Source organism: Macaca fascicularis, chromosome 12 (genome assembly GCF_037993035.2).
Source record: "Macaca fascicularis isolate 582-1 chromosome 12, T2T-MFA8v1.1".
In the NCBI taxonomy this organism is placed as follows: Eukaryota; Metazoa; Chordata; class Mammalia; order Primates; family Cercopithecidae; genus Macaca; species Macaca fascicularis.
Window position 1 is genome coordinate 76,399,811 of NC_088386.1, and position 25,129 is coordinate 76,424,939.

Consider the following 25,129-nt stretch of genomic DNA (forward strand, 5'->3'; position numbering starts at 1 on the left):
CACTGAAGGAATGATGTGAGACACGAGACTGGTAGGCCAAAACTGTAAACGTCCAGTGATTTAAAGGGGTGGGTAAAAGAAACTCTTAAAAAACACAAGAAATTTGAAACTGTTTAATGCCAGTGACAATTGATAAAAATTTAAAGCATATGGTTGATTCCCTTACATCATCAAAAATAGAGGTGAGATTGCACAATTTAAGTAAATTTTGATGTTGCTCTGAAAGCAGACAGCACAGCCCTGTATATCACAACTATATTGCCAATGGACAGAACATATATCTGTCCAGTCAGAGAAACAAATAACATAGGGTTATCCATCTCTGGTTTTCCTGCTATGCCAAAACATCTTCCAACATGAAGAGAGCTGCACCTGGGATGCCCTGCTTCTTTTCCCAAGCCTGACGTTTCAGTTCTTTCTTGGGAATGCATCCAAGACATGGAGCACAAGGATGTTCTGTACACAATTTAAAATAACACACTTTTATTATAGGAATCAAAAAATGGCTGGAGGTAGGAAACTTAGCGTACTCATTGGCACTTCTAAAAATGCACAAAAGACTACATTGTGCTGTGCCCAGTAATTATTATTAAGCGTTTGTATAGAACTTTATATTTACAAAGTGCTTTGTAGTCCTTTGTATTATTATTCCTCACAGCAGCCTTATGAGGTAGGTTAGTATTGTTAAATCTATTTTACCCCACTTCAGGAGGTCCCTCTTTGAAGTACTTTGAAGTAAACCTTGAAGAATCAAAACTCTTCAGAGTGTCTGGAAGAACAAGGTGAAAAAAAAAAAAACCCCATGGTGAAAGTTCGTGTTAAAAAAGAAATCCCAAAGGGAGCCTGTGTGCTGGAGAAGGAGATCAGAGACCAAAAAGGGAGCTGGAAATTGCATCAATTTGATTTGGAAATAATGGGCAGCCTGAATATAGTGAGATTCATGGATTAAGTTGAATATGAATATGATGCCTGTTTTCTTTTTGGTTTGTTTAGAAAATCTTGTCTCAGGTACTGATAAATTGTAAATAAGCTAAATAGTTATTGTATGGTATCTAGGTGAGACTGGTGATTGCCCTTCACTGTCAATTTCTATGTTTTTATATCATAACACATATAATCATAAATGAGGAAATTCAGTGCAGTTAGGCACTGGGTTCTGTTAGGAATCCAAGCATTAATTGATCAGCTCACAGGAAGAAACTTTTTATTTTCATCTTAAAAATCATCCATATTTGTATGAAAAAAACTGGAGAATAAATAAAAGTTTGGAAAATTGAAAAATTTTACAAATACTCCTAATACTCAAGACAATCATCATTAAAAATGTCAGATTTCCTTCGCATATTTGTCTAAGCATATTTTACATTATTCTGATTAAATAATGTATATAATTTTGCATACTCCTTTTTATTTAACATTTTAATATAACCTTTTTTTCTGTTTTATATGACAAATACTTTTATCACCTGCACCTCTTCTAAGCGTGGAAAAATATACTTAGTCCTAGAAACTGCAAAGAATTTAGCATCCCTAAAATACCATTACCTTAAAAATATCATTACTTTAAAAATCTGATATGATGACCTTTCTTAATAATGGCAGAAACTGTCATAGTTTCCATAAATGGGATCATCAGTCTCAGAGCTTATAATACCATCTATGTATATTGATAACTCCCAAATTATATGCTCATGTCTGTCTTCTAAATTCCAGACTTGAATATCCAACTTCCCAGTCAGTCTTTTCATTTGAATGTTTAATGGGCATCTCATACCTAAAAAAGCCAAACTTAAATTCTTTTTCTGTATTTAAGAAAAAGTGTTAAACATAGTATTTATACATTTTTATGGGGTACATGTGGTATCTTATTACATGCATAGACTCTACAACGATCAAGTCAGGTTACTTGGGGTATCCATCACCTTGAGCATTTATAATTTCTGTGTGTTGAGAATATTTCAATTCCTCTATTACAGCTATTTTGAAATATACAATACATTGTTGTTAACTATAGTCATACTACTATGCTATTGAACATCGAAACTTATTCCTTCTGCTTAACTTTGTGTTTGTACCCATTAAACAATCTCTCAGGCTCTCCCACCCTTCTCAGGCTCTGGTTACTAACATTCTACTTTCTTCCTTTCTAAGATCAACAATTTTAGCCCCAAATATGAGTGAGAACATGCAATATTTGTTTTCCTCCATCTGGTTTATTTCATTTAACATAATGTCCTCCAGTTCCATCCATGTTGCTATCAATGACAGGATTTTATTATTTTTTTTATGGCTGAGTAGTATTATATTGTGTATATATACTGCATTTTCTTTACCCATTCACCTGTTGATGGATACTTAGGTTGATTCCATATCTTTGCTATCGTGAATAGTGCTGCCGTAAATATGGGGGTGCAGGTATCCCTTTGGTATAATGATTTTCTTTCCTTTGGATAAATACCAGTAGTGTGATTGCTGGACTGGATGGTAGTCCTGTTTTTAGTTTTTTGAGAAATCTCCATACTATTTACCGTAATGGCTATAGGAATTTACATTCCTACCAACAGTGTATAAGAGTTTCCTTTTCTCTGTATCCTCGCCAGCTTCTGATGTTTTTTGTCATTTTAGTAATAGCCATTCTAGCTGGGATAAGATGATATTTCACTGTGGTTTTGATTTACATTTCCCTGATGATTAGGGAAATTACATTTCTGTCATACCTCACATCTCATTTATTAGCAAATCTTCTTTGCTCTATCTTCAAAATCTAGCCTCTGTCCACATCACTACTAATAGTCCCCAGGTTGAAGTCACCAATCTCTCTCTAGATTAGTGCATTAGACTCCTTTCTGATCTCCGTTTCTGCTCTTGCTCCTTTAATGCTATCCTTAACCTAGAAACCAAGGCAATTCTGTTAAAACCTATCAGTCACACCCATCCTTGCTCAAAACCTTGCAGTGGCTTCCCATTTCACTCTCAGTATGGACTTACCAGGACCCACATGATCTGCTCCTCACATTCACACTGATTACGTCCCAGACCTCCTCCTTAACTACTGTCCAGAGTGTCCACTCTACTCTAGACACATTAGGCTCCTCCTATAAATACCCGGCACCCTCCTGCCTTGGCACTTTTTCTCTTCTTCCCCCATCCGGAATTCTCTTCCTCCAAACAGTCACTCAGCTCCCTCTCACATCTATTCTCTTCAAAAGGCATTCCTAGTCATCCTATCTAAAATTGAAGAGCTATTCTACCAATAAACCATCTGTCTCCTTCCCTACTTTTTTTCTCCTTTAGTACCTTAATTTCAGATTAACATACCATATATAGTTCTATTTATCCTGTTTAGTACATCTCTTCCCCCACTAAAATGTAAGCTAGGATATAACAAGAATATAAGGGCATAGATTTTTGTCTGTTTTGTTTGTTGCTATATTTCCAGCACCTAAAACAGTATCCAATACATAGTGTGTGCCAGATAAATATTTGTTGGATAAATGAACCTTCTGAGATAGAATATGTGGAAATTTCTTAACTGGAATAGCTAACTTAAAAATTAAGGTACAATGCAATGAGCTAAGTAAAAGGTATTTAAAGACAAGACAAAGTAAAGTGGCCTATATAATAATAAGATGACCTGAGGACCACTTGCCAAAGAACTAAATAACTCTTCATGTTAGGAAGAAGTCATTAATATTCAAGACCAATGTTTTTAATATATCTCACATTCCCTTTCTAGGATTCAAGGCAGTGTTGCAGGTTAGATTCTAATACTGGAGCCCTCCTTGCATTGTCAATAGTCACTTGGGAACTTTGCATAGCAAGTAATTTTCCACAACACTTAGTTTCCCATACCATTCCTTAGAAAAAAACTAATCATAGAAAAAATTTATATTGTTAAGATATCATTATTGAACCATATGCACACAAATATACATTAAACATAAGTAATCACATATATAAAAATTAATTTTATGCAGTAACTTATTTGATTCTCAACATGCTTTTATAGTTTATAAAACATGACCATTTGTATCAGGCTCTATTTCAATATGTAAAACTTAAAAGATTTTTAAAACGAGTCAAATAACTAAAACACATTTTTAAATAATATTTTTATTAAGTACCTCTGAGAATAAATAGAATTCATACAAAGTTCAGTGATTCAACAAATTAATCTTCCGAGGCAGCAAGAAGAGAAAAGTTTAACTGTACCTACACAAAAGAATTAGTAAGGTGAAAGTTAACTTGTCAAAATCAGTTGTCAAAACAAACTACTCAATAGTTATTTTAATTGCCTATAGTGGAGAAAACCTTCAAAGATTTAGACCTATATATATGACCCAAACAGCTTATTCAGGTGATATTTTAAACCTTAAGAATTAGATGTAAGTGTAAGTAAAACTTAAGATTTCATTTTTATTTACTAGCATTGCACCTCTACAGCGACAATTTCATTTTCTCTGAAGGCACTGACACAGATTTTGGTGATTATTGCTGTATGCTGGGCCATATGTTACACGGCAGAGTACGGCATGTGGCAGGCTAATTTGTAGCAATGCAATTTTAGATTTTTGACAATATACACAACATATGAAAACTATCAAGTAACTGAATTTTACCCTGATGAATTATCTATATATGTCACTTCAAAACCCACCCCCTAAAAACAGACTGCATATAATATTACAAAAAAGTAGCACAACTTATGACTTTTAAAATGTTATTCTCAATTTATCATGCAAGACCATATTCAGATTCTGTTGCACAGTCTTAAAATTGCTAATTACTGAAGAAAACAATCACAATGGTAATTTTCCAACCATGGGAACAGAATGATATGAAAATACTCTACTGAAAATTGATGAAATTGAAGAGAAATGTCATTATGAAAGTAAAACTTTCAAATAAAATGCTTTCTTTAATCAATAATCTTCTTGAATATATCATATACAGTTCAAATAATTGCTTAAGCATCTACCAGGGCATTAGCAATATCTGTGAATTCTGTTTTAGGTGTAAATTGTTGTTAAAGTTGAGGAAAAGAGATAAAATGCTTGCTTCGCTCTAATATGATAAAAATTCAATATTCATTTTTAGAATGGACCCTCACAGAGTTAGTATTAGCTAATCATACCATCACATGCCCAGAACTCTAATACCATCACCTGCCCAGAGTTCTACTCTTCTACAGCAGCCCACCCTTGTCAAACTCTTTAAAAATTCCCTCTTGGCATCGTGGCATTACTGATAATGCCACGGGGGAGTTTTTAAAGAGTTTGACAAGTAGTTTATAATTTGAGGTAAGTTTTAGTTAAGTTATATGCATTTATACACTAAAATAAATTTGCAACTCCCCATTTATTTAGTGAAGATTTATTAAGCTCCTTTTATGTGTTAGTCATTTCTCTATTCCCAGACATTGAATTCAACCAGATAAATGTGGAGCAGGGAAGACAGAACTAAACAAATAATTAAAAACTTCCAGTTAGCCATGACAGATTGAACACAATAGTGTATCTCTGCTCCCTCTTGAAAGGCCACTAAAATGACAATAAAAATACACAAATTCACCAAGATAAACAGAATAGGAGAGAATATACAACAGATAGAAAAAGTCAACAAAATTGAGAAAAATGGAAAATAGATGGATAACTGGCCATTAGCTTAGGTTTCAACCTTCTCCCCTCTGTTGAGTGCTTAGGTAGAGAGGAGAGGCAGATGCTGGGGGTAAGCGAAAGGGAGTGATGAAAAGATAAACCAATTGGTACCTTGGAATTCCACAAAGAGCCTGGGTAAGGCACTAGCTATCTCTGATATCAGGCATGTAAGGTGAAGCTGAAGGCAATTAGATTTATTTAAAATCTATATAAAAAATAATTAGACCTCTCTACTCTAGCCAAGTGGTTTAATTTCTGGAGATGGTAAACACGAGAGGCTCTGCTGGGAGACAACAAAAATAATGAAGGTAATGGATGAAATCCTGTATGCTCAATGTAAAATACTTAGCTCCTTTCACTTTAGCCGCCAGAACGCTTGTGGTTTTATATTCCATCAGATGGGAAGCTTCTCTTCTCTGAAAAATCTGGAAAGTATATGAGAAAGGTGAGGCTGCCAAAGAAATGGTTTTTTTCTCATCCAGTCCCTCACAGTGAGTCCCAACAGTTGGAAAATTCCACCAGTGAACACAAAAATTTCAATTAATCTTTTAGTGTTGCACTTTTAAATATGAATGGATGGCCAAAAATCACCAGATACAAGTAGAGAGAATTTCACTTCGAAGACAAAACTAAAACAAGGAAATAAGCAAATGAAAACGAACCATGTGGGCACATGAAGAAAATTTGAAGCAACTATAAAAAATCTCTTCAGAGACACAGTATTTATAAAACAAGAATAGAATGCTTTTTTTTTTTTTTTTTTTTTTTTTTTTTGAGATGGAGTCAGTGGTACGATCTCGGCTCACTGCAACCCCCACCTCCCAGGTTCAAGTGATTATCCTGCCTCAGCTTCCCAACTAATTGGGATTGCAGTCACCCACCACCAAGCCTGGCTAATTTTTTATTTTTAGTAGAGACGGGGTTTCACCATGTTTGCCAGGTTGGTCTCAAACTACTGACCTCAGGTGACCCACCCAACTCAGCCTCCCAAAGTGTTGAGATTATAGGCATGAGCCACTGCACCTGACCTAGAATGCTATTTTTAAAACAGGTGGAGTAGTGTTCAGAAAACAAAAAAAGGCCCCCAGAAAATTAAAAATAAGATAATAGTATTTCTCAACCTTGGAAGATAAAGTTGAATAAATTACCCATAAAGTAAAACAACCAAAAAACAAAGGTCACAAAGACAAAGAAAATATTACAAGAAATATGTTTAAACAAAAGAACCATTTCAGAAGAGACAAGATGTCTAATAGGAATTCCAGAACAAAAGAACACAATTAATAAAAGAACAGAAATAAAGGAAAAGGAGCTTAACAATGAAAGAATATCAGAAATTTCCCCAGAACTGAAGTACATGAGTTTCCAGATTGAAAGAGCTCAAAGAGTTTTCAATTCAATTAATTAAAACTGACCAAAACAAGATCTTTAATATTAAATTGTAAAACACCAGGAATAAAAGAGATCATAAGAAGAAACTATATGACAGAGAAAAAGCAAACATTTTAAAAGGTCACATATAAATAATAAAAAATTAGAATGACATAATTCTCAAGACAATAATTGGAGCAATGTCTTTGAAATTCTGAGAAAAAAAATCACCTCCAACATGATGTATATGTTAATTACCCCGATTTGACCACCAGACATTACATGTTTCAAAACATCACTATATACCCCATGAATATGCACAATTACTGACAATTAAAAATAATTTTTAAACAGTAGAAGTACAAAGACTTTTGTGTATTTTCTTCAGATCAGCAATGTACACTACATAATTTGCTTAAATATAAAATAGAAATAAGCCTCTCTTAAAAAGATAGTTATCCACAACCTATAGTGTATACTCAACAGAACTGTCAAGCAAAGGTGAAAGTGGGATAAAAAGTTCAGACATTCATTGACTCAACGATTGATTTCAGAGATGCACCTATTCTCACAAAGTACTGGAGAACACACTCCAGCAAAGCAAAGGGTAAAAGCCAAGAAAAAGGAAGGCATGCAATCCAAGATACGCAGAATTAACACTAGAGAACAGCAAGTTTCAGGGCAATGGAGAAGAGAAGTCCCAAGATGACAGTTGTGCCCCAGGTATAGAGAACAAGCAGTTTAGAACAAAGAAAGACAGGGGGCACCAAGACAGATGTCAAATGTTCCTATGGGGGAGAAAATTATCGCCGAAAGATAATGGGATATGTCTTACCATACCAAGAGGCATTTTACATAAAGTTTTGGGATGAATTAGAAATAGGTACAAAAGTGATAAACCAACTAAATTTTAAAAGTAAAAGGAAATAATGTATCTCAAGAAAAATAGTTGTAAAAAGGGAGAAGAAATGTAACCAAAATATGCTCTGTGGCTCAGCAGCAAAGATTATTATGAAATGGCATATACTAAAGCTTATATAAACAAATGACTTTGTTTTTCAAATTGGTTAGTTGGGAAATGGTAGTGGGCAATATGGAGGAGTGAGTAGAAGAGATGTAAATCTTAATTTGTTATAATTGAAAGTCAGTAAGTAATGACTACAATTTAAAAATTCATGAAATTGCAGGATAAAGGGCTTTGAGAGTCATGGGACAAGGCACTACTATTTCCTTGTAAATAATGCAATACTATTTGACTTTTAAAACCACATGTACATATTTTTAAATAAAAATTAAAATTGTATATGTTAATATAATTATCATAATAAATATGAAGGAGAAATATTAGAAATCTTGAGCGATTACTTAAACTAGCTTTAAGTTGATCCAAGTAATACATTACTTTTCTGTTTTAGGTTGGTTCCCTTTGAGGTGAAAATTGTGTGAAAGAGCTGGGAGGGAGAGTTTATGGGAACAACACTCACAAGTGAGTGAAGGAATCAAGACCGGACAAAGGAAAAAAACTAAGAAGCAATTGTAGCAAATAACTTGCAAGGACTCTTGGTACTGAGCTAGCCCTCCAGACATGCCCCAGATAAAACAAAGGGCCAGGGCTTTAACTCCATTGACCAGTCACTGGATGAAGACTGATGCCAAAGAGGAAGTGTAGCATTGGACATAACATTATGGCAGCTTCCTCTGAAAGACAGAAATTCTTGGAGAAGAATTCCACTCTGAGCTATCAGCCAACAGTGCTAGCTGCTTAAAATGAGTCCCTAGGTTCTGATGGGGGGATTTGGATGGTAGGCAGGAATATTTACTAAAATCCTTCTCCTATTCACAGATCAAATTGCAGAGTTTTATTTGTCAATTTTGGGAAATTTAAAAGCTTTTTGATATTTAAAAAAATACAAATTAAAAACACTTTTTGAGATGGTAGATAACTTCCAAAGATGGACTACAATTGTTCATTTTCTCCGTAGTGCTACTAAAAGCATACTGGAAACAGTACCTTTGTAAGCTAATCATAAAATGGAATAAAATTTTTATTAGAAAATGCATTCAGAGTTCTACCCTTGAATGTATGGGTGGGCATGTCTTTTTTACAATAGCCATTTGCCACAGGAGTGGGAAATTCCACTTTTCCTGATGGATATCTATGGGAGCTCCTCCTCCAAAGCCCTGGAAGTAAGAATGTGACAAAATAGGGGAAATAAAGGAGAGAAAAGAGGGTTGTAAGCCATCAGCAGTGCAAAGGTTTCCACCCCTCCTTCTCCTAACTTTCCTGCTTCACCCAAGAAGCAACTGTAAGTTCTTCTAGTAACTACCATCACCTGGGTGAGCTAAGAAGTGAGAAGAGAAAACAGTGTCATCAAGCCAGCTTACATCGTGTGCTCTGCAACATTTAAATGGAAAAGAATAAAAGAGGAGAAACTCTAAAATCAGCTGAAACAGAGGGAAGTTCTTAACGCAGGAATAGAAAAGCAAATGCTGTATGTTCTCACTTATAAGTGGGAGCTAAATGATAAGAACTTATGAACACAAAGAAGAAAACAACAGACCCTGGGGTCTGCTTGAAGTGGGAGGGTGGGAGGAGGGAGAGGAGCAGGAAAGATAACTACTGATTACTGAGCTTAATACCTGGGTGACGTAATAATATGTACAACAAACCCCTGTGACATGAGTTTATGTAACAAAAGTTCACACGGACTCCTAAATCTAAAAGAAAAATTAAAAAAAGAGAGAGGGAAGTTCTTGACTCTACCAAGCTGAGCCCATTGTTTATGAGAGACATTTGTTGTGTTTTAGCATGTAGTTAGTGAGAGTCTAATATGTGGCTGGCATTATATAGGATGCAAGGAAGGATGCAAGAATAAATCTACTGGATTCAGATATTTGAGCAGGTAGTCAAAATATTGGTGATTGCCTGTGGTAGGAAAACTGAACTTACTCTAACCTCACTAAAGAATGAAAGAATGTTGAAGGAGGTGACTACTTATGTGTACTGGATACACTGTCAGGGGCAGCCTTCAGAGGTACTGATAAAAAATTGAAAAGAACAAAATCTCAGAGTAAGCCTGATAGAGAATTATGAAAGAACAGAATGTGAGAGTAAGCTCCATGTAACTACTGATGCAAATTCAGTATCTACTGACTGTTAAAAGTAGAATTATAACAACTATAGCTTTAATTCCATATAAAAACCCACTATATGTTTGTAGCCACTTGCTGGCTACCTGCATGCATTCGGGGTATTTGCTTTGTTCAACAATAAAATCAGCTAATTCAAAATCTGTGAATTGGCGGCCGGTCGCGGTGGCTCACGCCTGTAATCCCAGCACTTTGGGAGGCCGAAGTGGGCGGACCACGAGGTCAGGAGATCAAGACCATCCTGGCTAACATGGTGAAACCCCGTCTCTACTAAAAAATACAAAAAATTAGCCGGGCATGGTGGTGGGCGCCTGTAGTCCCAGCTACTTGGGAGGCTGACGCAGGAGAGTGGTCTGAACCCGGGAGGCGGAGCTTGCAGTGAGCCAAGATCGCGCCACTGCACTCCAGCCTGGGAGACAGCGAGACTCCATCTCAAAAAAAAAAAAAAAGTGAATTGTCATGTTCCTTTCGGTCTTCTTTTTTTCCCCAATGCTGTATCTTTATAGGTATAACCGAACAATAAGAAAATGTATATGCACACTAGTTCAAAATATCAAGGACTTTTCATAAATATTCAACTAGGAAATTCATTCTTCAAACTTTAGAACTCCTTTAAGCATTATAAATCCAATTTTTAGCAAAATGCTATTTCCAAAATGTTATAAATAGAAAGCAAAATATGTTTTGAATTATCTTAGAATCAAAGGGCTTTTAAAAATCTTTATTCAATAAACTGTAACACCATGTCCTGAGTATGTAAAGTCAAACAATTAGATATTTAAAATAAACATGTGTAAGATGTATTTTATGTTTAATGGTCCAAAACATTCAACATGCCTGACTTCAGAGCATCTCTAGAGTTAACAATAGTCCATGTAAGTCAAGTTTCCTTCTTCCAAAATCATAGCTTTGCCTTTTGCTTAATCTGATTCCAATATTTTGGCCCGTCACATTTTCTCCCATTTCAAGACAGGTTTTTGATGGGTTTATCATGGTTATTTCATTTTGGTCACGAATCATCAGTAATGCATTTCCAGTTGCTTTATCTGATTTATAAAGTGTCACATCAACTATTTCCAAAGTTTAGTATTTGAATTCTGACAGCTCTAGTAAATAAAACACTATCTGCCATAGAAGAATTGCTGAGCTCTCATTGGAAGAATTCTCTTTTGATCTAATTGTCCAAATGCAAGGCCTTTAGGTTAGACAAGCTCAAATTGTAAGAAACTGCTCTTACCCTGAGACAGGTTACATGTGTCTCATACTTTGATATTTCAGTACATAAACAGTACACAACTGTTTCTCTTTGTTTTATCATATACACTTTGTGTACCTGATCATGTATGGTTCAAATACTTCTACAAATATCATGCTGTAAAGCAGTGTCTTCCTCTAAAAAGATGCTTTAAAAATATGTGTGTAATTGCATGCAATTCTTTACAAAATTACCCTCATATCAAGGAGGAAAATGCATATCCATTTTGATACCAGTTGAGTACTATACTCTCAGTTATATCAAGAGGAGTCTTGTGTTTTGTTACCTAGTAAGAGGCAGGTGGTCTAGCAGCCACCCCCTTGAACAACTGGCCGCTTAGTTTACATTTGGCTGAGCAGCTGCTTCCTCCTACTTGAACTGGCATTGCATCACAAAGCACAGTAGTCACTTGTATAACTTGCAACACACTAAGACAAGACTTTATTTCCACGCTCAACTTATCTGCTTCATTCACTTTTAGTGCCATTTGGAGTTTCATCCAGTTCAAATATTTTTCTTTAACAATACCTAGTATTGTTAAAAACACTTAGGCTTTTCTAAACATTGTTAATATGGCGACACTTTAATTCCTTTGTATATTGTTACAGATAATTTAGAGCTCTCAAACTTTGAGTTTGACCTCTATAAAGACACTAAAAAGGTTTACTGAGAATGAATAAACCAAACACCATGCATTGAGAACTATATACTGCTTACTTAAGGGGTAAACATAATGCAATAAGTTTCAAAAACTAAACAGTATTGTCCTAGTATTAATTGATTGATCCATCCCTTCTCAACATGATACAGTGAAATCCTTAGCCACCTGGGAAATGCTTAGATCTGTGATGAGCTCATGCTGACATCTGCTTTCATTGCCCGATGGATCCCATTCCTGTCTGCTTCAGTATGATCAACTCTTTGTTATCAGGGCTTCTGATAATAAAGGAAGAAATTGTCTGACTGTCTTTCTTTATCTGCTTCATGTCTACTCTTTTAGTACAGATAATTTATCAATTACATTTCTAAGAACAACAAAATTGTGGTAATTTGTTGGAAGTTGTTTGCATAAGCAAAGCTCTATCCTCTTTGAAAAAAGGTACGCTCCCTTCATTCATTCCATTTTTAAGCCTTGACCTACATGGATGATAACTGAGTAAAATGGCTACTGCAGTTGCCAACTTCCTGGGGATGACCCTGCTATGTTTACAATTTTGTATAGATATTTTTGTAAGGTTGAATATAGCAGCTGGAGGAGTTTTATATCTCACTGTAGCTTCTGGCAAGATAAGAACAGAATAGCTTCCAGGTTTGATATAACATGTTTTAAAGTCTCCCTTATTATATATAAGCTTTTGACTTTGAAATCTTCCTGTTTAGACCCTTACATATTCCCCTTTGCATCCCCATCCAAGCTCAGGTGCCCAAGGTTTTACTATTTATTTATTTATTTATTTAGCCTTTCGGTGATGGCTTTCCCAAAGGCTCCCTATGCACAAGCACAACAATTCTAAAATTATTTAGACCGTGATATTAGCCAAAGTGATGGTTAATTTTATTTGGCCTTTTGATAACTCGTTAACTACTATAGTCATGTTTGCTAACACATATTAAAAAATCCATTTGATCAAAATTTGATTACTGGACCAAAATGTATTGTTAGATCAGAACCTAGTTAAATTATAGTGTTTGTCCTTTCAAAAAAAAAAAAAAAAAAGGAGAAAAGCATATAACTAATTTATCTCATTGTCTCCTTTTTTCTCTTACATAAAAATCAACTGGCTGTCAATCAAGTCAAAGATTGGAAACTTTCTAAGGAAAAAGGAGCATTTGCAAACTGAAATGAAGCACAAATCACTTCAATAGCTTAGATTTGTGCTTCGAAAAGTGTCAAACTAAACTAATCACAGTAGGAATTGATGGAGTATTAGCTCTGGATTTCAACTTATTATAATTTTTCAATGTCTGTCTCACATTTTTGGCTATCTGTCAGATGTAATTACCTTGGAAATCCCATCCTCAGCGTTGGTTCTCTGTTTAGCGCCTCAGGGGAACTGCTATAAAAATGAATTAGTCCCATGAAAACAGACTATTTATGGGTGTTTTCTGCATGGTATTTGGACTATAGAATAGACATTCTGTAACCTTGGCTTGACAGGAGTACAAAGTGGTAGATGCACAGTGTTGGAGAAGGCAATCAATATAAACCTACAGAGATGATTCCGCATTGTTCCACCCATCCCAACCCCAACTCAAACATTGAGAGGGAAACATGGCTACTAATTTCAAATTACAAGAAAAATCAATTTACTGCCTGCTCATTTGGAGAGCTATAACCTTTATACTTAGACAATTTTTTAAAAAGTAAAACAGCAACTATTTCTCCTAATTTATTTAATGCTGTTTTTTCATTGCATGCATTAAAATATTTTACTTTCATAAGCAATAGTACCAGGAAGTTAATCATTTGAATAGTCTGCTGGAGGAGTAGGGCAAAGTAGTTAAGATCAATTGTTCTTTCAGAAGGCTGCTGCTTCCTAGCTGCATAACTTTGGGTACGTTATTTAACCACTAAACTTCAGTTCTCTCTTCTGTAAATTGGAAAAAAAAAGGCAATGCTGAATTCAAATAATTGAGAATAAATGAGGTAAGACATATTGAGACTTATCATAGTTCATTATTATTACATTGTACAAATATAAATTATAAAATGTGTGCCTTCTGGTAAAAGTTGTGATGCAGTATTTTATTTTTTAAAGATTTTATTAAATTTATGTAAACTTCCAATATCACAAGTTGACAACATGCCAGTTTGCCCTCAGATCTGTTTATTTATTGAATGACTGCTCTCTGCTATATAAAACAGATATGTTGGAGGTTACAGTGTAGTAGAGACAGATAATAAACAAATATATATACATGAAATGTGAAGAAAATAACCAGGGTACAGTGTATTTCTGTAAAGGGTAATTACCCATCATAAATGGTCCAAGAAAGATTCCCTAGAGAATTAGCATTTAGGTTGAGAACTGAACGATGGTGGTGTCAGCCATGTGACTCATGGAATAAGTAGCATGGTTAAGTATTGGTCAGAAGTGAGACAGAAATGGTTAAGCAGGAATGTTCCTGAGTTATTGCTTCTACAAAAGGGATGTCTGATGGTGTTATACTGGAAGTAACATAGTACTGAACACTTTTAAAAAATGAGTTGTATTGCAGCTTCCAGCCAGAAAGTTACTTTTCTTGCCAAAAAGGACGATTATAAAGTGTAACCCTCTCTAGAGATGAGTAGAGAAGACTGGGGATGGAAGTGACTCAGTTAAAAGGAGCTGCAGAGTGATGGGAGCCAGACACCTGTATTTTACAGAACATTTCAAAGGCAAGCAAAGTTTCAGGTTAAATCTGTTAAAGGTCAAACTTTTAGTGTACAGAGCTGGAGAATGAGCTGAAACAATGAAACATGAAGCAGGGCAGCCTGTAAGAGCAAAAATACTATGAAATGCACAGAGAAGAAACTGAAGAACTTGGACAATTGAGAAGAAGAAAAGTTTGACATACCCGGAACAAAGAATATATTCTTGTCAGTAATAATTATCACCCATTTGTAAGAAGGAACTGAAAGCTAATGCCATTAATTCAACAAATATCTATTGTGTTACATCTGCACAAAGCAAACAAGGAAACAAAGATACCTACCCTCAGGGGTGGGAGTGGGTGGGAGGGTATGGGGAAAACAGATTCCCATTGTGTTAAACATAATGAATAAGTAAATGACACAGTGTGTTAGAAAATACTTAGTGCTCTGGAAAAAAAGAAAAAGTTGAGTAGGAAGGGGAAGATGAGGCTGGGAGAAGGTAGAAGAGACAGTTTGCAATATCAAATGGTTGTTCAAGCCAGGCCTCATTGAAAGAGTGAACTCTTCCTTCACTGGAAGGAAGTAAGAGAATTAGTCAAGCAGCTATCTGGGGAAAGAACATTCCAAGTAAAGAATATGCAGCACATACATTGTTGGATGTATGTACGTTGAAATTTTTGTGTAGTAAAATGAATATTTCATTTACCTATATAATAATTTTACAGAAAATAAAATACATTTTGAGTGTGAGTTTGTTCCAAATAAGTCATTTTCTTGCCTTGAAAACCACTGAGCTTAAAAAACTCTTTCAAGTGTCATAAGAGATAGATTCCAACTACAATCAACATTGTGCAGTCCAGAGGAAGCAAAATGAAGGAAGCAGCACTCATTACAAAATGCTGCTTTGTAAAGAATTAATTTTGTCCTAGTATGTTTCACATTATATTAGGTAATATGAAGGAAATGAATATGTCATGAACCTTCCTTGAGGATGTGGGGGAATTAAAAGTAATTTTCGCCTAATATCCAACTCTCACTTTTGGCTTTCTAGTCAGAGGGAAACACTGCTTTCCCAGGTTTTAAGGTAAATGTTAAAAGGTTACAAGGAGACTTGGAAGAGTCAAGGAGCGCTTCCACCAACTATTCCTGCCATTCCAGTTAGGAGGGTTGTCTGAGGGAAAGTGAGAAATAATTTATTACTTACTATATTTTTGGTACAAGATCTGGTATATTTTTCTAGATTAAAAACAATTCAGTGAACACTGGTCCTTTAAAAAAAAAGAACTCGAGGTTTATAAAATGACTCTAAGGTGGGGGAGTGGGATAGTGATAAGAAAAGTAAAACTGTGATGCAATTGTTGAAAAAGCCAGTCAATTCTTAAGGCATCATTCATGGAACTATAATATCTGATCCTAAAAGTAATATATCCACTGTACTTTGCCTCATTTCTATTATGTCTAACTCATCAAGTTAATTTCTGAGACCTGCATTTTAAAAGAGATGTTAAAGGTCAGGAGACTGAGACCATCCTGTCTAACATGGTGAAACCCCGTCTCTACTAAAAATACAAAAAAAAAAAAAAAGTTAGCCAGGCATGGTGGCACACACCTGTAGTCCCAGCTACTCAGGAGGCTGAGGTAGAAGAATCACTCGAACCTGGGAGGCAGACGTTGCAGTGAGCTGAGATCATGCCACTGCACTCCAGCCTGAGTGACAGAGCAATACTCTGTCTCAAAAAACAAAACAAAACAAAAAACAAGAATAGTGAGGTTATAGGAGTATGACTCCAATAATGTGGGGGTACAGAAACTTTACCCTATGAGGAATAGTTAACAGAGACAATACAGAGTCTTCAAATATTTGGGGGGGTTGTCATAAAGGTTACCACAGAAGGTTTTAGCACATTCCTTATGACAAAATGAGGACCAATGGCAGGCAGTTAAGAAAAAACAGATTTGGAGACAAGGTAAGAAGAAATATTCTTAAAATTAGAAATTTCTAGACAAGAAAGTGACTCATCAGCTAGTGAACTAACCCCTGGTTGTAGGAAATATTCAAGCAGAAGGTAGAGGGTGAACTATAGTCACAATTCCCAAATACACTGGAAGCCTGTAATGACCTCTGAATAATTTTTCTATGTGCACATTGTCTTGTTTTATGATGTATATAAACAAACAAAAGCTAATAAAAACTCCTGTTTTGAATCATACATATTACATAAAACTTAGTGTAAATTTAGGAAACTTGCACTTTTATTGATATTATCATTCAAGCTATCATGTACCAAATTAAAAGTACTAGAAATGAGATAAAACTGCTTAGTGACAGAACTTTTTAAATAGTAGTACTAGTTCTTAATGTTTTACCTCTCATCTCCACATGCAACCTTTTGGTCCTGTTTTTTGATATGGGAGCTGGGCTGTGCAGACCACACACCTCTTTGCCAGCTGGCAGAAAGAACCTAAGCAGCGTTAGGGTCTTGCAATAGAGGGCGCTAGAGAGAGAGACTGCAAGGCTGGAAGAGGAAGAAGGGATTTTCTTCTCTTCCCAGTGTTCTATTTTTCATGCCATGGTGAGCAAATCAGTGTCCCAGGGGTCCCAGAGGGCTTCCCCAAATAGCAGCAATTCTCCCAGTTCCACCACAGTGAATGGCCTCCATCCGCTTTCCTCCCCAATCCAGCGGCAGGCAGCATGTTCCTGCAGTAGCTGCCCCTCTCATCAGAATCTTACAGGCTTGTGAGAGATCCTTACTTCTGTTCCTAAGTCCCTTCCGTTTTTACTTTTCCTTAAGTACTAAGGGTAGTAGCATTTTTTTTTTTCAGTTGCTACCTCTAAATACCTTACAGTTCTTACTACTTTTACTAGTTAACCATCCTATACCTAATGGATAACTAAAATACTTACGTTTTCCTGCTCAACTTACTGTTGTGGTTCCCATCCCCAGACTGACTGTAGCTTGACTAATATAAGACTTGACATCAAAACTAAAGGCCAAGAACGAAAACCAATTCAAAGTTTCTTATTTTTTATTTCTCCTAAAACGCTCATACAACAAATAAGATTATTCTCTTCCCCCTGATTTTGTGATTATTTCTGGGATGGTGGTTGAGTGGACATACGTTTTAAGCATGTTCCCCTGGATACCAGTCCTCTTCTGACAGAAGTACTTGACAAGTATCGCATATATTCATAGTTTTACTACAGCTTGCCTTATTGTAGCCCCAAAGGACTGCTTAGAAATATTTAAAGCCCTTTATTTGGGGAAGGCAGAAGCTTGACATGGTAATCATTTATGTAAAATCTCATGATAAAAAAGAAATTAACACATGTCATACTACCTTCTTTGGTGTCCAATTTAACTATGCCCAGTGATTATGAAAAGGTCGCTAAAACTTGGGGTCTATTTTAAATCTACATATCAAATAATACATTATGAATGTGGCATAAAGATGTTGTATATTCATGTTTGAGTATAATTGTGTATAATGTCCAGTCACCTCTACAGATCTCAGCAGACTCTGGGTATTTGAACCTGACCCAAGTTATACAAAACAAGATAACAATCACCAGAAATAAAGACTAGGATAGAAGAGATCAAAATATTAAGTCAAATATTCACCATCTCTCCTCTTTTCTGCCTGTGAAAGAGACTTCTAATTGGTCCACCACACTTTTTGACTTTTTCATTATGTCAACTCGGAGTGGTGGTGCTGGAGGTACTGGTATAGATATAGAAGTAAGGAAACTAGATAACTAGAGTGATCTTGCCCTACAATAGAAAAGAAATGTAGGGGGCAAAGAAGGAAAAGAAATAAAAGGACCTATAGTTGTTAACAGAGGGAACAAGCAAGTGGGAGAAGGGGAGCAGTAAGGATTGACACAGAAGAGCCAAGGAGAATCTGACACAGCAGAGGTAGAGAGTCTCTGAGGGGCAGGGGGATGGGGGAACAGTATATGTGACTGCAGTAAAGGTGTGGATCTGGGAGGAGGATATGTAGAGATAAATTAACCTATTCAGAATATTGTCTGGGTTATAGCATATACCACACACTATTCTGTTATGGAAAATTATAATTATAGTGTTTGGTGACATTATTTACATTGTTAAGATTCTATTCTTCAACACAACAAATGTTAAATTAAAAGGAAACATACCAGACACACATTAACTAATGTATTTCTTGCTTCATAGTAACATTTAAAAAAAATTTTTTTAAATTTTTTAAAATATGTAATACCTGCTTGGAAGTTAGGGGACTAGATAATGGCATATATCTGCCATCTGTTGAATAGGCAAGAATAATCTAAATTGGCAACACAGAATTGATGAGCCCTGATAATTACAGAAAGAGTGTGTGATACCTTGGAAACTGAGGTCTTTCTCTTTTGTGTATAAAAAAACTGTACAAGGCCTTTTGGAAGCCTTCATTTTTGTTATACACAACTATTTTCTCTGAGTTTTGTGAGTTCCATTTCAATTAAGAGAGGAGTAGTTCATATCAGACCAGCCCTCCCACAGAAAACAATGAGAGATTTTGGACAAATACACACATATATATACGTGTGTGTGTGTGTGTGTGTGCACGCATGCATGTGTGTGTTTGTGTATGTATTTTAACTTTTAAGTTCTGGGGTACATGTGCAGGTTTGTTACATAGGAAAATGTGTCATGGGGGTTTGTTGTACAGATTATTTCATCACCCAGGTATTAAGCCTAGTAACCATGAGTTATTTTTCCTGATCCTCTCCCTCCTTTCATCCTCCACCCTCCAATAGGCCCCAGTGTGTACTGTTCCCCTGTATGTGTCCATGTGTTCTCATCATTTAGCTTCCACTTATAAGAGAGAACATGTGGTATTTGGGTTTCTTTTCCTGTATTAGTTTGCTAAGGACAATGGCCTCCAACTCTATCCATGTCCCTGCAAAGGACATGATCTCACTGTTTTTTATGTCTACATATTATTCCATGGTGTGTATGTACCACATTTTCCTTATCCAGTTTATCATTGATGGACACTTAGGTTGATTCCATGTCTTTACTATTGTGAACAGTGCTGCAATGAACACAGACATGCATATGTCTTTATAATAGAATGATTTACATTCCTTTGGGTATATACCCAGTAATGGAATTGCAGAAGATTAAAACTAGACCCCTCCTTTACCTAATATATAAAATCAACCTCAAGATGGATTAAAGACTTAAATGTGAAACCCAAAACTATAAAAATCCTGGAAGACAACCAAGGCAATAGCATTCAGGACAGAGGCAAAGGCAAAGATTTCATGACAAAGATGCCAAAAGTGATTGCAACAAAAGCAAAAAGTGACAAATGGGATGTAATTAAACTAAAGAGCTTCTGCACCATAAAGGAAACTGTCAACAGAGTAAACAGACAACCTACAGAATGGGAGAAAATTTTTGCATAAAATGCATCTGACATCTAGTATCTAATATCCAGCATCTATAAAAATTTAAACAAATTTTACAATAAAAAAGTCAATGCAATTGAAAAGTAGACAAAGGACATGAACAGACGCTTTTCAAAATCAGACATACATGTGGCCAACAATCATATGAATAAAAGCTCAACATCACTGATTGTTAGAGAAACGCAAATCAAAACCACAATGAGATATCATCTCACACCAGCCCAAATGGCTATTATTAAAAAGTCAAAAAATAACAGATGCTGGTGAGGTTGTGGACAAAAAGGAACTTGTATACCTTTGATGGGAGTGTAAATTAGTTCAACCGTTGTGGAAATGTATATACTTTTAATTACCAGGCCTGCAAATAGAGTGAGGCAAAAGAAACATGTCAGGCACAAAATTTAAAGAGATGCAAAAAAAAAAAAAAAAAAAAAAACTCAGTAATCCAGATAAATACATTTTGAGTGCAATATTTTAAAAAATCAAAATGAGTACCCTAAAGAACCATGATGAACATAGAATCAAAATGTAAATAAGAAATAAAATCGGTATGACTGATCTTTTTCTTTTACTTCTGTTGCTAATATAGCTCAGCACAGCACTGTTACTGATTGTTCCTTATTTAAAACATTGATATTCTTCTCATCATGGGCTTTTTACTTAACTTTGTAAATGAGAATTAAAGAAATTTTTCTGGCTTCTGAAAAGGAGATAGGTGCTCAGCGAGTGGCCTAGACAAGCGATGCAAAATATGAGTTGGTATTATCCACCCCTCCAAACTAATCAATTATTCTACCCAATGTCAGAAATATATAAGTGAATGTTATCATTTCAACAGTGCTGAACACATCCCAGCCATTAATGCTAGGTATCAGCTTCATTTTCATCTATTTACTTAGCATTTGGTGCTTAATGTAGTGTAGTCTACAGCAACTCTAGTATGGAACACTACAGAACAACTTGACAATTTGAACCAAAACTGCTGCGAAAGAAATAATGATCTAGTGCACCACTGTGGAAAGTCTCCAAAACAGTGAAGGGCAAAATCTTTTGGATATAGCCTCTCTTTCAGATAATTTGAATGCACTTTGACAGAACTTGATAATAAACGTGGGTGGTACACTGAGAGATGCTCTGTCAGAATTCCGTCAAGGAAGTAGGTACTTACTGCCCAGCCGTGGGGAGGACAATCAGGAGGCAACCCAGCAATCAGCAACTTCAAGTTCCACCTCAGCTGTAAGGAGTCACCTCTCCAGAGATTTCACCCTTTTCAAGGCAGCCTGCAGCTGCTGACTAAGCAAGGCAGTTGTTGAAAGGCCCCATCACTCTGAAGCACAATGTTCCCTTTATTACTCCTGTTGAACTGGTCAAAGATTTGTTGGCCTGCATTCCAGTTCAACTTTTTCCTCTACCCAGTCCTGCTTCCTGTCCTTCCTTTCCCATCTTACCCTCCGAAACCCATCTAAATAAGCATCTGCTCCCAGAAAACCCAACCTGTGACAGGGAGTTAAACTTCCAGACATTTTTCTTTTTACAGTATTATTTAGAATAACCACAAAAAAGTACGCAAAAAAGAATAAATATCCAACTGTATTTGCAACATATATTTTTGAGCGCTCTCAGTTTAAATCTGAATTATATAGTTATAATGATTTTGGATTCAGTTTTTTGGTTGACATTATTTAACATACAATTCCTCAGAGCAACTTTGCCGAGATATTTCTCTTCTGCAATGCCTTTTCAGAATTCTACAGTGGATTTCTTAACTGTCTCCAAATTTATGGCCTTACATTGTTTACTGTTTTTTCACTGCTTGAAATAGTGTTGTTATAATATTTATGTACAAATTGCCTTCTTTCCCTTTTGATTAATTCCTTTGACAATTGCCTTCCTAGAGTTGAACCAGAGTCCGGTGAATATCAGCACTGGGACCAGTTAGCAGAGGAAAAGGGAAAAGAATGAAGAGCCATATGATTACCAACTTTTCCTTTTTCATGTAAATGGAGTGTATATGGGTCTGGAACAACCTGAATTTCCATGAAGTCCTGGCTAACCTCATTACGTCCTATGAATATTTTTGACTAATTCCACTTTACATTAATCTGTATTGTGAATGTGGATATTGAATTATATTTGTTTGTAATCCATTATCCAAAATCCAGTTCAGAGACTATTAGTTACCAATGTTCACTGTGAAGAAAAAAGAAAAAAAAAGCTCAGAGGATAAACATGTGATATGGTTTGGCTGTGTCCCCACCCAAATATCATCTTGAATTGTAGCTCCCATAATTCCCATGTGTTGTGGGAGGGACCTGGAGGGAGATAATTGAATCATGGGGGTGGTTTCCCCCATACTATTCTCATGGTAGTGAATAAGTCTCACAAGATCTGACGGTTTTATGAGGGGAAACCCCTTTCACTTGGCTCTCATTCTCTCCTCTGGTCTGTCGTCATGTGAGACGTACCTTTCACCTTCTCCACCATGATTGTGAGGCCTCCTCAGCCACATGGAACTGTTAGCCCATTAAACCTCTTTCAATTATAAAGTACCCAGTCTCTGGTATATCTTTATCAGCAGCATGAAAACAGACTAATACAACATGTTTGGAAATGATGTTTGGAATTAAATTTTCTTCTTGAAGAATAATAATGTACAGAAGTGTGTTGAAGAATTTGAGAATTCTTACAGCAAAGGGACTTGTTAAAGTTTTAATCCACCTACCTAATAGAATTAATATTTTAAGGGAAATAGCTTGTGAAACAATTGTATATATACTACCATAAAAACTTTTAGAAAACAATTATTATACACACATATAAACACATATTACTTACTAGTAAAGATGTACCTATCTTCCTAGGAAGCTCTTTCATGGCATTTCAGTAGTATCCCTTCCAGCACCTACCAACCATCCAGGCAAATTTTAGATGTTTTGCAAAGGTTTATGAAATTGCATTAAACACCTGTTAAAAATCACTTCGTTCATTGCAAGACATTTATATACTGTAATTTTAAAGAAAGATAACAGCTGACGGGAGCTACAGGAAAAAGAAAAGCATAGAACTTATGTTGAATTATTTTTCTTGTGCATATGAAGTTGCTCTGTGAGAACAAGAGCACTCAGCAGATGTATAGATCCACTATCTTTTCACATGGCAATATGTTCATCCTTTCAGAAAATTTGAGCAAGTTGGGAACATAAAATAATACAAAGAGGCTAAAATGCAAAGCAAAAAAAAGAAGAAAACTATTGGCACAAGATAATGGAGCAATTGTAAGAGATGTTACATGTGTAAACTTAAACCAGGACATTAACCACTGAAGTTCACCATTTAAGGAAGTATACAAATATATAATAGTCCTGCTAAATGCTTGGAGTAGCAGATTTCTATCACATGCATCCACATGCACATCTTACATTAAAATCCCATGACAACAATGTTAACATCTTGTCATTTTAGCCTTGAATGTCAAAGGCTCATGGGATCTACTCCATGACTCACATAACCTGTATATCTAGAAACAAGTATTTTAAACTCTACATGTGGTGATAAATATTAAAGATAGAAGATGAGAGTTCTAAAACAGTCTACTTATTTCATTTCCACTTGGCTTTGCCACTACTACCTAAACTATTACAGATCAAGCTCCACAGACTACTCAGAATTCTCCTCCTCTCTTGAAATTCCAAACGCAATTTTCCCAGGATTTTTAGAAATTTATGAAATTATTAGCCAAAAACATTATATTTCAAGATTAATCCCTCATCTTACAGTTTAGAAAACAGAGTCAGCTGAAAATACTTGCTCAAATTCAGAGAATGAATGTTGTCTAAATTAGTTCAAAAACAAGTGACTCTTGGCTTGTAATACAATTTTTTCACTGCATTATTCTAAGAAAATTTGTTAGTAGAGCTGAAATAATATACCATTAGCGTTAAAAAGTACAAGTTTTAAAGTTACAAAGAACAAGGTAGTGAAAGGCAAATTACTCAACCTCTCTAAACGTGGTTTATTCATTAGTAAAAGAACAAGAATATTATTTATGACATAGTATTAAGAGTTTTAAACAATGTAGAATACTGAAAGTGGCAAAAAACTATTAACTATTGTCATTATTACATATGTAAGTAAAATTTATTTTCTGCATATCACTGTGTTAGTCTATTTTCATACTGCTACAAGGAACTACCCAAGCGGGTAATTTATGAAGGAAAGAGGTTTAATTGACTCACAGTTCAGCATGTCTGTTGGGGTCCTCAGGAAACTTACAATCATGATGGAAGGCAAAGGGGGAGCAAGGCACCTTCCTCACAAGGCGGCAGGAAGGAGAAATGCTGAGCAAAGGGGGAAGAGCCCCTTAGAAAACCATCAGATCTAGTGAGAACTCACTATCATGAGAATCGCACAGAAAAAAACCGCTGCTATGATTCAATTTTCTCCACCTGGTCTCTCCCTTGACACATGATGAATTACAATTCAAGATGAGTCGTGGGTGGAGACACAAAGCCTAACCATATCAATCACCATATCTTTCAAAAACTATAAATAATTTTCATTACATTTGGAGGTCAGTCTCATGTAAATTATAATGAGGTATCATATTCAAAATCCACTTTGATCTCTGCTTCTAAGAGGATGGAGTGGACATAATTTCCCAGTCCTCCCACTGGGCACAACTAAAAACTCTGGACATTATATATAAAACAAATGTAAGAAGACCCTAAAGCATGGAAAGAAAAAGGCAGGTGAGCTAGGAAATCAGAATTCAAGGAACTACATAGTGGTGAATTTCCTGAGTTTTCATCTTGCCTCCCATATCATCTTAGACTGGGCACTAAAGAAATCAACAACCCAAAAATACTAAAATGCTAATGGACACAAACACCAAAACACACAGATACACA

General features: G+C 35.7%; 1 long non-coding RNA gene across 4 annotated transcripts in view; it reads left to right on the forward strand.

The window, feature by feature from the left end:
* LOC135966564 (uncharacterized) overlaps window positions 1-22,768 on the forward strand; it is a 182,934-nt gene extending 160,166 nt beyond the window's left edge. For 2 of the 4 annotated variants that reach the window (XR_010579953.1, XR_010579955.1), the window contains 2 exons: window positions 5,897-5,965; window positions 22,118-22,768. This is a non-coding gene — a long non-coding RNA (uncharacterized lncRNA). The remainder of the gene's footprint in view (window positions 1-5,896; window positions 5,966-22,117) is intronic. The other 2 variants (XR_010579954.1, XR_012421292.1) reach the window with 1 other exon arrangement.
* Window positions 22,769-25,129: the final 2,361 nt, after the last annotated feature.